This window comes from Sus scrofa, chromosome 12, assembly GCF_054392235.1.
Source record: "Sus scrofa isolate SSC_HxYL_T2T_F1_AM1 chromosome 12, Sscrofa_HxYL_maternal_Yorkshire_Landrace_v2.0, whole genome shotgun sequence".
In the NCBI taxonomy this organism is placed as follows: Eukaryota; Metazoa; Chordata; class Mammalia; order Artiodactyla; family Suidae; genus Sus; species Sus scrofa.
In genome coordinates, this window is record NC_139394.1 from 6,002,923 (window position 1) to 6,017,504 (window position 14,582).

General features: G+C 44.3%; 1 protein-coding gene across 1 annotated transcript in view; it reads left to right on the forward strand.

Annotated features, from left to right (window-relative positions):
• Nucleotides 1-14,582, forward strand: part of GRB2 (growth factor receptor bound protein 2) — a 68,469-nt gene that overhangs the window by 20,205 nt on the left and 33,682 nt on the right.

Here is a 14,582-nt window from a genome sequence, read left to right on the forward strand (position 1 = left end):
TAACTTCAGGAATGGAAAGGATTAAATTTTTATTCATCACCAGAATATGAATTATATTTAACGAGTTTGCGTGTAGTCCAGAGTGGTATATAACTGAAATCTGCGGTCTAGATGTTGGTGTCTAAAGTTTAAAAGGTCCGTGGTTGGGAGTTCCCATTATGGCTCAGCAGTAACAAACCTGACTAGCATCAAGGAGGATGTGGGTTCCATCTCCCGGGGGGTGTTGCCGTGAGCTGTGGTGTAGGTCACAGACACGGCTGGGATCCCATGTTGCTGTGGCTGTGGCGTAGGCCAGCAGCTGCAGCTCCCATTTGACCCCGGCCTAGGAACTTTTATATGCAGTAGATGTGGCCCCAAAAAGAAAAAGAAAAAAAGTCTATGGTCAAAGGAGTAGAAAATGGAATACCTTTTCAGGAAGCCTTTGGAAGAAAATTGCTTGAGTAAACAAAGAAGCTCAAGATTCTCCTGCGTACACCTGGAGACATTTACTCAGTTACAGTTATATTGTTGTTGATATCAAATACAAGTGTGAAAGCCCCCAATTCAGGGCTGTGTTTATGGGGAGCTTAGACTAAGACTAAGGTCAGTGATGCTTGTGCTGTCAGCCAGGGTCCTGCAACAGGATCCTCTTGTTAAGACGAAAGTAAAACTGTTGCAACATCTTTACTGGATATAGTTTTTTGTTTTGTTTTGTTTTTTTCTTTTTTTCTTCTTATGGCCACACCTACAGCATATAGAAGTTCACAGGCTAGGGGTCAAATCAGAGCTTCAACTAAGGCCTATGCCACAGCCACCATGGCAGCACTGGATCTGAGCTGTATCTGCAGGCTATGCCACAGCTTGCAGCAAAGCCAGATCTTTAACACACTGAGCAGGGCCAGGAATGGAACCCACATCCTCATGGAGACTGTCAGGTTCTTAACCCACTGAGTCACGATGGGAACTCCTTAACATGGTTTTTTTTTTTTTTAAACATAGACTTATTTTAGAATATTTTTAGATTTACTCAAAAAATTGCAGAGATAGCTCAGAAGGATCCCATATATCTCACATTCAGTTTCTCATGATTAACATTTTAGTATAGTATATTTTTAAAATTAGCAAACCAGGAGTTCCCATCGTGGCACAGTGGTTAACGAACCCGACTAGGAACCATGAGGTTGCAGGTTCGGTCCCTGTCCTTGCTCAGTGGGTTCAGGATCCGGCGCTGCCGTGAGCTGTGGTGTAGGTTGCAGACGCGGCTCGGATCCTGCGTTGCTGTAGCTCTGGTGTAGGCCAGTGGCTACAGCTCTGATTAGACCCCTAGCCTGGGAACCTCCATATGCTGCGGGAGCGGCCCAAAGAAATAGCAAAAAGACAAAAATAAATAAATAAATAAATAAATAAATAAAATTAGCAAACCAATATTAATACTTTATTAACTAAGGTCCATACATTATTCAGATTTCCTTAGTTTTTTCCTAATACTCCTTTTTCTTTTCTGAGATCCCATCCAGGATGCCACATTGTTCCGTTGTCTCTTCTTCATAGGCTCATTTTGACTGTGTCAGCTGAATACAGATTTTATATTTTCATTTTGTTCTTTTGACTCTTTGATAAGTCCGTATCTAATAAAGAATTGTTATAGAGAGAGCTTATAAATTGGTGTTTATGGGGGAGATGTTATTTATTCAAGTAATCATGTAGTACCTATTGGCATTCTGAGGTCGAACCACGAGAGGGTTTGGCTCCCATATGCTGGGTATTTACCACATTCTTCAGCACAGCACTGTAGCCACTAGCCTTACACGACTGTTTAAGTGAGACAATCAGTGTTGGCCGTGTTTCAGGATCTTAGTAGCTCCATGTTGCTAGTGGCCACCCTGTGGGACAGAGCAGATACGGGACATTTGCGTCGCTGTAGAAGAGGTTTTTGGACAGCTCTGCTGGCGAGTGTCACCACCCAAATAAGTGTTTTTGTGTTCAAAGTATTTGGGGTTTCACTTTGAAATGCCAGGAATCATGTCTTCCCTCTCGTTGTAAACCTTTGGTGGTTACTCTGGTCTTTGGAGGTGAGGCCCTTGGGCAGGACTGGGACGGGAGTGGGAAGCAGGGTACCGCCGTGGTAGAAGGTGGCTAGGGTTTCCTCTTTTGCAGATTCTTCCCTGTGTGCACACCTCCCTTTCTTTGTGAACCTCCGACTTCCCAAACCCCTTCCTCCACGCACAGCACCGTTCCTGCCCGCAGCTCGTGCAGAGGCAGCTGCTGGAGCCTGCTGGCCTGCGGTGATGTGTCCATACTAGTGGAAATGGAAGGGCGGGCAGAGAGCTCGTAGAAGGGCTCCACTGGGGTGACCTGTAACATGTTGTCGCGTCCAGAGCTGCCTCTTCTAATTTGGGTGCCTTGTGTCATTGGATGTGTAATGTGGTCTTGAGCTGAATGTGCAGACAGCAGCATCTGAGGCACATCCAGAGAGCAGAGGCAGCATTTCTTTGAATTCAGCAAAACCATAATTATTGTGTTTTCTTTTCAGAACTCTGTTTTACATAAATATCCTAAAGCAAAGTCTTACTTTTATCATAGAGTCATTTTATTTCTTTGTGTTAAACTGCACCACAGTTTTGCACAATTATATATATATATCCTCATCCAGAAGGCCCTACCGTGTTTCGTGAGTGAACATCATGTGCCAGTCATGTCAAATAATGGGTCAGTTAATCGTCGTGACTATATTTAAACAACACTTGGTCAATTTTCAGTTGGTTGCATAGTTCCCCTGAACACTGAGCTCGTCCGCATCTTGCAGTCTTCAGACCTGCTCTTCTTTTGTCTGGAATAACCTTGGCCACCTCTCCTTCGCTCAGGACTCCAAGCAAGCCCGAGCTCCAGAAGTCTTTCTCGGTGCTCTTCCCTCCCTCCGGTGCCCCAACCCTGCCCCGTAACACATTGTGCACCTCTGGCGGCGGCATGTTTGTGTCTCCCAGGTCTCAGGTTCCTGTATCTCGAGTCTTACACTGTACCTAGCAACGTGGTCCTTGAGTCTGTTGGAACATAAGAAGCATTGAAACCCACACAAGGTTTATTCCACGCGGTGTCTATCAAGTCTGTAGCTGGTATTGTCTTTGTTACTCGGTATTGCCCTGTCACAGGTCAGGTTTGGTTCTTATGTTGCCTCAGCTGTTTTTGCATTTATTTAGGTGACATAAACCAGAAAAGGAACTCTGGAATTTCCATCGCCATTTTTTATTCCCTTATTTTGCCACCACCTTAGTTAGGTTTCTCAGCTACTTTTCCTTCGACTCTCTATACAGTATAATTACACTTTACTGTGCATGTGATCTAAAGAATGCTCAGTTTTATTTTTGTTACTGTTCAAAAAACACTCTCCCAGCTTCCACCAGTTTGTTTTTGGACATTTAGTCCATTTATAGTCTTAGTAGCATTTTATTCCAGCAGATGGTCCATATATATAAGAAATATCGCTATGGAAGGAGATTCTAAATCATTTTGGCTTTCTCTCCTGAGTTTGTTCTTTATTCTTTAAGTGTATAAGAAAAATGAGAAAAAAATTACAGGAGTAGTTTGAAGGAACTCTGATGATTTGTTCCGATTTGCATGGTTCACACAGCTCCTAGCCTTAGAGAACGTGCCAAAGAAAGCTAAGCAGGAGCTGGATTTGGGGAAGAGGAGTCTTATCAGAGGTCCTCTCGAGTGTACTTTTCTGCTGAAAGTGAGGTGGATGGGGCTTGAGGGAAGAATTTCTTCTTGTTTTTCAAGCTTTACCAGAACATTTTGCTTACAAACAACTGGAGGAACTCTTCCTGGTGTCCCTGTATTTCCAGGGATGCTTTCTGACCTCCTGTTAGCCCCACAGCTAGGGCTGGCGGCGTGCTTTGTGGTGCCAGATGTAGCCAAAGCCAACCTGGAGCGGGTCCAACCCGAACAAGATCCCGAAGTCAGAGTGAGCGGGGTGCACATGCCCTTGGTGAGAGCCTGGAACGTCTTCCCAAAAAGTTAATGCAGCAGATCTGACAGGCCGGTGAAAACGTGTTCAGAGACTGACATTTCAGTTCTTCCAGGCTTTGAGTTGATGTTCGTCAGCAAGGCACTAAAAACCCCTTTTAAAGTTGCTCGTAGGAGCCAGCTCTTGGAATGCATGCATCCTGGTGATAAACCTGGATCTTGATGTTAGAAAAGCGATGAATTTGCTTCTGTAGTAGGACCTGGCTTAGTTTTGACTCCGTCAGTCAGTCTATGCCTCAGCTTTAAGTATTCGTTAATTTTAAGTGTTTGTGCCTCTTCATTGGTAATATGGTGGTTCATGTTTTGAGCAAATAATGCTCTCCTTAAAGCAAATGTGTGCGTCTTGAGTTGTTTTTCTAGTCATGGTAGGTGCACTGGAGGGTCAGGAAGTTCATAAACGCTGTCGCTGTCTTGACTGGTGCCATTCTTAAACAGGCTGGTTGCTAGATATGTAGCAAGACAGAATCAGTCTTTGGACACCAGCCCAAACCAGCCCACAGTCCCTGTCCCAAGAGTCTTATATTGTGACTCGCCAGCTGAGCTCAGAAGCAGCGAAGGAATGAACTTGTGTTTTGCTCAATATCAGGTTGATTAGCATCTCTCAACTGAGTAAAGCAACATGTGGTCGTTTATGCCACCTTTTGGCCCTGGCCTTATAGTGTCAAGAAACCTTCAGTTTTGCTAGAATTTTAAGCTGCTCCCCCTTGTTCCAGCTTAAAATCATTTAAATAAGATAAATAGTTGATATGTCCTATATTTCTAAGGAATTTCTAGTGGTCCCTTGGTATAAAATAGAAAATTGGAGTTCCCTTGGTGGCTCTGGGGGTTATAGATCTAGCACTATCACTGCTGTGGCTCAGGTCCCTGCCGCAGCACGGATTTGATCCCTTGCCTGAGAACTTCTGCATGCCACAGACATGCAGAAAATGCAGAAAATCGTAATTTAATAAATACATTTCTAAGCTTCTCCTTTTTTGGGCACACCCATGGCATGAGGAAGTTCCCTGAGCCGCAGTGGTGACAAAGCCGGGGCCGTACCACATTGTGCCATAGCGGGAACTCCCAGATTCTCTTTTTATATACCATATTTAGGTCAGCCTGCAAGCTTTTAAGTGTGTGCCAAGGAGACAGTTTGAGTCTACTAGGGACTTAACAAGAGTTGAGCTGGTGAGGCTCTGCATACGTAGCTGTGAAACAGTGGGTAGAGAAGACAGTTATAAGGAAGTATGTCTTCTGGTTAAATGCTGATTTAGAGGGTGTATAGCAAGACGGAATCAGATGTAGTGATTGTGGACTGTAAGTAAGTAATTTTGGACTCGGGGTACTGGGAAATGGTAGCTACCGCCTGAGTAATCAAAGCCTTCGAGGCAGGAGGAAACCTGAGAAAGGGATGGCCTGCAACAGGGGTGCCTCACCGAAGCACAGCTTCACCGGGGCCAGGAGAACCAGCTCCCACTGAGCTCAGTCTTGGGAGCCAGGCGGGCTTTGTACCAGGTCCTCGGCTCTTTAATCTTCTCAACAGCTCAGTGAAGAACTTTTTCAAATGTGTTAACAGACAGGTTGAGTAACTTGTGTAAAACTGCACAGCCAATTGGTGGGAGAACAGACTCTTGAGCATAATTTGATCTGGTTCACATTTTGAATTTGGGCTGATCAGAAGGTAGGCATTTGTGTTGATGAAACAGCAGCATTTTCTACCAGGTCCTGGAGCAGTGAGTTTCCCCAGCTGGTCTTTTAGAAAGATTGCTTTGAATGGCAGCAGACTAAAGTAGAGCAAGATTAGAAGCAGGATAGAGCGTAGGGATGAAGCGCCCAGGCTGGAGCCAGACCGTCTGGGTTCAGACTTCAGCTATGCTCTTTGCCCTGGTCGTGATGCTGGGCAAGTTTTTAGACGTCTTTGTGCCAGAATTTCCTCATTGGAAAAATGGGGATAGTAATAGTGGTTACCTCATCAGATTGTTGTGAGGATTAAATTATTTGAATCACGGAAGCAGTTAAAACTGCAAGTGGGGAGTTCCTGTCATGGTGCAGTGGTTAACGAATCCGACTAGGAACCATGAGGTTGCGGGTTCGATCCCTGCCCTTGCTCAGTGGGTTAACGATCCGGCGTTGCCGTGAGCTGTGGTGTAGGTTGCAGATGCGGCTCGGATCCCGAGTTGCTGTGGCTCTGGCGTAGGCCGGTGGCTGCAGCTCCGATTAGACCCCTAGCCTGGGAACCTCCATAAGCCGTGGGAGCGGCCCAAGAAATGGCAAAAAGACAAAAAAAAAAAAAAAAAAAAAAAAACCCTGCAAGTATATATAGTTAGTTACTATCAAATAGAGGAAGCAGTTTTTTGCAGGCAAGCAGCTGAGATAAGTTAGTGGGAATGGTGACGAGCCCACATCTAGAGGGTGTTACAGGGCAGGAAATCACAGGACCCAGCAGCAGATGCAGTTGAGCTGAAGGGTTCTGAGGCTTTGAGATGGAGAGACTACTGGTATCATTAACAGGAGGGGAAAGCTGGGAATTATCTAATTGGGGGATATAAGAGGTTGAACACTAAACCGTAGGAAGAGATTGGACTGAAAATACTGTGGACAGTGTAGACTCTACCCTCTGCAGACTAAGCAGTGGCAGGACTCACCTCCCTCTCGTGAGGGAGCGTCTTTCTGCATCTTCCACAGCAAGAGGCAGCCTTGATGTTGAGGAACACGAGTCACTCCTGCGACCTGCTGCTCTGAGCAGTTGCCGTGTCACTAGCGCTCCTAAAACAGAGTAGCAGATGGGGGTATGATGACCCTTTGCGGCAAATGCTACATTCCATTGCCGTGGGTTTTCTAAATTGGTTGCAGAACAACTTTTAATTTTGTTTGTGGCTGAGAGTAAGAATCGTGTGGCCCTGTTCATTTAGAAAAACTCCAGTGAGAATTGTCACATCTCAATTATAAGACCCTAAAGGACCGAAACCTTGTGTTAATTTTATCTCATTGTCGTTGGCCCCGTTATGCCACTGTGCTCTCTAGGGTAGGCCTAGGGAAAGCTTCCTGACTAGGTTAAAAGGATTTCAGGTCCAACAGCTGATTCATATAAACAGAAGGATGAAAACACAGGCACTCTTCCCCCAAGTCCTGAGGAGGGACCGTTAATAGTGCTGGTAGTTGTCAAGGAGAAGTTGTTGTGTTTGCCTCTGTTTCAGCAGAGCACTGTCCATGTCAGATTCCCGAATGTGTGTCATACACTCAAAATGTGACCAGAAATAAGTCCCTCCACTTGTGCTGACTGGTATATATCACGAGCTCTTTTATTTGGGAATCTTTGGCTTATGGGTGGTCTGTTTAGTTATGATTCAAGAACTGCTTGTTGACTCTCTGGCACAGTGGTTCTTAACCTATTTAAGGGGTCACACCCTTTGAAACACTATTGAAAGCTATTTGTCATCTTCTAATGTATATAAATAATCCAGATTAAGAACCTCAGCTTGGAGTTCCCGTCGTGGTGCAGTGGTTAACGAATCCAACTAGGAACCATGAGGTTGCGGGTTCGGTCCCTGCCCTTGCTCAGTGGGTTAACGATCCGGCGTTGCCGTGAGCTGTGGTGTAGGTCGCAGACGCGGCTCGGATCCCGCGTTGCTGTGGCTCTGGCGTAGGCTGGCAGCTACAGCTCCGATTCAGCCCCTAGCCTGGGAACCTCCATATGCCGCGGGAGTGGCCCAAGAAATGGCAAAAAGACCAAAAAAAAAAAGAACCTCAGCTTGATTTTATAATGGAATATGCTAGGTATGGAGGCAACTCAACACAAAGGTAGAACTTCCTTTCCTCCAAGAATTTCATGTTTGGAACATAGCACTGAGACGGTTATGTTTAAATGTATTAGGTGTCCAGGATTGTAGCATTTTTATAGGTGTTCAGTAGATGAGGTGGTTATTGTAGTGCTGCTAGCTGTTGAAGGCATCAAGCATTCAGAGAAGAAGTTGTTGGGGCTTGTGGGGAGGAGGGAAGAGAAGCACTGATCCTTGGTGGCTGGGGTTTGGCTGGGTAGAAAAAGGGAAGAGTGGCGTCTCAGATGCAGGCTTCACAGGGGGTTGAAGTGTAAATGGAATGTGAGTTTCAAAAACAGTGATCAGCCTGGCAGTCTTTTTTTTTTTTCCCCCTTGGCCTCGCCTTTGGCATGCAGAAGTTCCCAGGCCAGGGATCAGACCCTTGCCACTGTAGTGACAAGGCCAGATCCTTAACCTGCTGCACCACAGGGGAACGTCCCAAGATGAGATATGGTTTGGTCAGGTCTCAGCTCAGTATTTCCATGAGTTTTTCGTAGCTGTACTCTCTTCGCATATCCCCTTTGTTCTGAGGCTGGTTCTCTTGGTGATCGCATGCCTATCTCCAGAGACCTTGACCAGAAGACATCTCTCAGTAACCTCAGAGGGAGAGAGAAGTGTGCCCTTCCCACCTTCAGCAAATGCCCTGAGTTTGGGTTGATTGGTTCAGGTAACAGGCTAAGCTGGCCGGTGTGGGTTAGGGGAGAGAGACTTGCCCTGGGAGATTTGGTTGGGGGTCAGTCCCAGCCCAGCTTCATGGCTGCTGTACAGAGGCAGAAAAGAGGTTGAGGACCCACCCATCCTATTATAAACTCTTAGTAAATAACATTTGTAGCAGCGGCAGGGTCTCTGGTTATATGAATGGTCCGTAATTTAACCATTTCACTACGCTTGACATTTCAGAATGCTTCTTCTCTCCCCACCACTATGGTAACTGATGCTTAGGTGAACATCTTATTATGTTTAGAGATGTTTTAAAGAGGAGTAAGATGTAAGACTTGATAAGACGCAACTGTGAAAGGAGGACTAATTGTGAAAGTGGTTATTTGTGTAGACAGCTGCAGCAGGTTGGATGGTAGGAGGACTTGGGAGGACAGTTGGTTTGGGTCTTGATGTGTTCAGTGAGACCCATTCCTTGGGAGGTTCTAGTCATCTCTTTGGTGCTCTTGAGCAACCCCTAGTACCCACGGGTTATGAATTTCTCCCAGTTAGGTTCTTTTATTTTATCTTTCAAAAAAAACTCTGAATGTACCCATAGTGGGTTTTTTTTCATCCCTTTTGCTCACATTTTCTATTTGCCACCATGCATTCGCCATTATGCTCTGATTTGAACTTTTTCACCGTGGTGTAGATGGCACCAGATGTTTCTTTCAAGTGAAACCTGTCAGTCATGGCTAGCACAGTTGTAAAGGCAACATCTTGCCAGAATAGCCTGTCCCTGCTGCCCTCTTCTAGTTTTACTATTTTAGCTTCTATTAAAAATGCATAACCGACTTACTCTAAGTAAAAGGGCAGCTTAATCTCCTGTACTATTACTTACAACAGAGCAGAATTCATTGAAGTAGGATTTAGAATTTCTTTGATATAAGATTCCTTACAGGAAGAGTTAAATGATTCTGATTTAGAGGTTTTTGGGTTTTGTTTTGTTTTGAGACAGCTGAAAGGAGATGTGGTGTAAGATGAGCCATTAGCTTCTGTCCCCTCCGTGGACTTCTTCCCAGTTTAAATGGAAGCGTCTGGGTGGCAGCAGATGGATCTGCTATAGGATTGGTATTCGACACCTGCCCGCTTATGAAGCTCACACATTCTCAGTATCACAATCATTTGATACTAGAACTGCCAGAGAATGTCCTAAAAATAAAGATGGCCAGGAGCAGAGGAGGGGCTTACTGAGATTATTTTCATCTTTTTCCTCATGGTCTGCCATTAGAAGTGTGGGTATGAGGTTCGCAACTACCAAATGAAAAGAATTTATGTATCTGCAGACGGCCCTGCCTTCCAAAAAAATGGGAGGCGATATTCTATTGAAAGAGTGACCCGAATCAATAAGTAGTTGGTAGATTCTTTTTCCTTTGTGGACCTCACAAAACTTTTCTGGTTAGCTGGCTTTTTCTTTTCTGAGTAGTATGGAAAGATTAGGTTGAGTACCAGATACTTGTGTGTGAGCCGGTGTAGAGTAATATTATTCTGAGCTCATTGTCCATAGCAGTCTTAACCCAAAATAACTCTATCAAATAATTCTATTGCTTCAGCTGCAGGGAGTATGAAACCCTAATAGAAACCTAGCTAGATAATTAATTCTGTAACGTTTTGGACAGAAATAGTGAGGAGAGCACTCTTGGGGAGAACTGGAAAGTGCTATAAAACAGCACACACCCCGGATACGGACTCTGGGATTGGTCAGGCCCAAGTTCCAGTCCTACCTCGTCCAGTAACAAGCTGTAACTCCTTGGGCAGGTCATCTAGCCTCTTGGAGGTTTTGTTTGTTTTATGTCTTTTTAGGGCCGTACCTGAAGCATATAGAAGTTTGCAGGCTGGGGTTGAATCAGAGCTGCAACTGCCGGCCTATACCGCAGCCACAGCACCACCAGATCTGAGCCTCATCCGTGACCTGTGGCACAGCTTGTGGCAATGCTGGATCCTTAACCCACTGCGCGAGGCCAGGGATCAAACCAGAATCCTCATGGATACTAGTCAGGTTCTTAACCTGCTGAGCCACAATGGGAACTTCCTATCTAGCCTCTTTGAATGGACCTCAGATTTCTCATCTGCAGAGGTGAGCTAACTACCCACCTTATGGAGTTGTGAGGATGGCCTAACAAGTCATGAATTCTGGCCATGACAAATGCTTAATAAATGTAAGCTGTGTTAATTATTTATTAAAGGAGAGATGAACGCATTCACCAAACAGGCATTGAGTGTCTCCTTTATACAGGCACGTGATAAAACCAGACACTGTTTTGTGAGGGACCTGGGCATACACCTCGTGTGGTTGTGCAGTTAGTCCCCGTTCACCAGTAGAGGTGTGCACAAGGTACGGGCCTAGAAAGGAGAGTGGTGGTGATGGAGTGCACAGAGCGTGGACCTTTCAGCTTTGAAGAGCAAAATAAGGCTAGGTGAGCAGGGAGATCCCGTTGTAGCTCATTGGAAATGAGCCCGACTAGTATCCTTGAGGACTCGGGTTCACTCCCTGGCCTCACTCGGTGGGTTAAGGATCGGCATTGCCGTGAGCTCTGGTGTAGGTCGCAGACTCAGCTTGGATCTGCTGTGGCTGTGGCTGTGGCTGTGGCTGTGGCGTAGGTAGGCCGGCGGCTACAGCTCCGATTCGACCCCTAGCCTGGGAACCTCCATATGCGGGTGCAGCCCTAAAAAGACAAAAAATAAATAAATAAAGTTGGGAAGTAGTTAAAGGATGTTAAGCATGGAAATATCAGTTGTGGTTTTGTTTGTTCGTTCATTTGTTTGTTTTTTGGCCTCACCCTTGCGGTGCAGAAGTTCTCAGGCGAGGAATTGAACCTGCACCACAGTGGTGACAAGCCAGATAATTAACCTCCTGAGCCATGAGGGAACTTCCAACACTAGTTGCAGTTTAAGAAAGCAATTGTTGCAGCAGAGTGGTAAAGAAAGGTCAATTAGGATAACGTGCTACATAGAGATGAAATGACATCGATTTATATGATAGAAGGAACTAAACTCGGGGGGTGGATAAGGGAGAGGTCTGACTAAGGCAGCTTGGCGGCTGTGGGTCCTATTAACTGAGAAAGATAGTATGGGAGATAAAATATTTTTTGTAACATCCTGAGTTCCATTTGGTTGTGATTAAATTTGAGGCACTAGTGAGACGTCCGGGAAAAGAGATGCGGCTGTTGAAGAGGTGATTGGGGCTGGAGAGATTTGCGTGTTTCCAAGTCAAGTATAGGCAGTAATGGAAGTTTACGTAGAGGGAGCTTTTTTCTAAATGAAAATGTATTGTTAGAACAGTACCGAAAAGAGAACCTAGAGGAAGGTCAGGTCTTTGAAGAGGAACCATCAGTGAGCAAGGCCTTCTGTGGACGCATTCCTCCTCTCTGAAAATGAAAGAGGCCATTGGAAAACTTGACCAGGAATATCTTAAGTTGACTTTTTAGTATGCAGTCAGTATATTGACTTTCTGGTACACACGTTAGCTATGTCTTTGTGTTTTTTGACTAATTTGCTCTTAGGACAAGCTTAACAAAAAATTCAGAGTTGAGGAGTTCCCGTCGTGGCTCAGTGGAAATGAATCTGACCAGCATGCACGAGGATACAGGCTCAATCCCTGGCCTCACTTAGTAGGATAAGGATCTGGCGTTGCCATGAGCTGTGGTGTAAGTCACAGCCTCGGCTCGGCTTGGATCTCGAGTTGTGGCTGTGGTATAGGCCAGTGGCTCCAGCTCCAATTAGACCCCTAGCCTGGGAACCTCCATATGCCTCGGTTGTGGCCCTAAAAAAAACACAAAAAAACAAACAAAAATCAGAGTTGTGATTTCATAAGAATAAAACATTTTGCAAGTATAGTTTTCTTTGCATTTGTGTTTTTGGTTTCCTGAAACAGTGATCAAATAGCATATCTGTCATGGCCCTCTAGGTAATCCACATAGTTTTCCGGAGTGGAAAAGGTATTCCAGAGAGAAAATGTAAAAGCAGAAGGTGCTTTTATGATTGAAAATGGTAATATCCCCTGTAGCTGGTTTTAGAAGTCAGGAAGTAGAAGACCTGGCCTTCTCTGGGTGGTGGGTGGCTACTGGCCTATATGCTGACCAAAAAAGATAATTTGGGTGTTCAAAACTTTTGGGGAAGCATCTCTTGATTGTTAACTTTAGAAACCAGAGGATCTTTGTGATGGAAAATAATCTCCCTTTCCCCCCAAAACAGACAGATACATACCCTTTGTGGTAGGAATGGATTATGAAGTATGGTGCCCAGTACAGACTTGCCCTGACACCTTTATTTTTGCTTCTGTTTCCTTCAACTACCCAAGTCAAACAATTCTAATTTTTTTTCCTATTCTGTTGACTTTTCTTCCTTCCTTTACTTTCAAAATGAGAAAGCCCTCAGCTTTTAACTGTAGTACTTTATTTGGCTTTCAGTGTCTGTCACATTAGTAATTGGCTAATCTTGGCTGGAGGTGGGGGGCTGTTCTGCCCTTTTGAGGACTGGCCCACACACCATTGTACTGAAGTACCCACACAGGAGCAGAGCCAAACTGGCTGGATTTTGAATGCAAAAGCATGGTACAGTGGGCGGGAGCATATATATAGTTTTAGAATTTTTAAAGACAAGACAAAGCCCATGTACCTCAATAGGGCCAATGGAGTTAATGTTACAAAAGATAGAACTTTTGTTTCTGTTTTTCTTTTCCTACAACCAGCAATTTGAAATACTAAGAACAAATACTCGTGGTGGGTTGAGGATCTTATCACTGCATCGGCTTGGGTTGCCGCCGTGGTGTGGGATTGCCTGGTAACTCACTTCTGCATTGCCAAGGGTGCAGCCCAAAAAAAAGAAAAAGAGGAAATACTAAGAACAAGAATAAAGTGATAGTTATTCAACACCTGTACCTATTGCTTACTGATGAAAATCAACACATTAAAAAATACCTGCTGGCTCCCAAATTGTTAATACTTCCTGACTTATGTGTGTCTTGAGTAGTTTAGAGGAGTAAATGAGCTGGATCTTACATCCTCAGACAAAGGTGAGTTTTCCCTCAAGGAGAGAAATTTGGTGGTTGGAGGGTGAAAAAAATCTTACTCTTTTTATGCATATAGCGCCTAAGCAGATATTAGTGTATCTGTGGAATCAAAATTTCATGGTGGGGCAGGAGGTTTTGTTTTTGTTTTTGTTTTTGCTTTTTTTTCCAAAGACAGCAATTCAACTCCTAGCCTGGGAACTTCCATATGCTGCAGGTCCAGCCCTAAAATTAAAAATAATTAAAAAATTTAAAAAGACAGAAATATTGAGCCCTTTGATTCCAGTACCTGCCGAGCCCTGAGTCTGTGTATCTGAAGATGTTAGTGCACCCTCTTTATTTTTCTCATCTCTGAACTGGCCTAAGGTTGATAAACTAATCCGAGGTGCCTTAGGAATGCTTATGGGGTTTTTTTGTAATTTTTTGGTTTTTTTATTTTGTTTTTTTGCTTTTTAAGGCTGAACTTGCGGCATATAGAAGTTCCAGGCTAGGGGTTGAATCAGTGCTGCAGCTGGCGGTCTATACCACGGCCACTTAGGATTCAAGCCATGCACCACAGCTCATAGCAATGCCAGATCCTTTAACCCACCAAGCAAAGTCAGGGATCAAATCCACAGCCTCATGTATACTAGTGGGGTTCATTACTGTTGAGCCACAAGGGGAACTCCTAACTTTTTTCCAATTATATTGAAGTATTTACAGTGTTGTGTTTCTGCTGTAAAGAAAAGTGACTCTGTTATACATATATAAATAAAATTTTTTTTTCATATTTTCCATTACGGTTTATCAAAGGACATTGAATATGGTTCCCTGTGCTATTCATTAGGACCTTGTCGTTGAGGATATTTTTAGGATCATGGCAAAATGTGATTCTAACACTTATCAAGTGTATATATGTATATACACACACATAGACATGTGTGTGTATATGCACATATGTAGTGCTTCAGAAATACTTGTATATAGTTCTCCTATGTCGGGGAACTTTGAGCTTGTTTTATTTTTTATTTTTTTTAATTTTTATTTTTTTGTCTTTGCTGTTTCTTTGGGCCGCTCCCGAGGCATATGGAGGTTCCCAG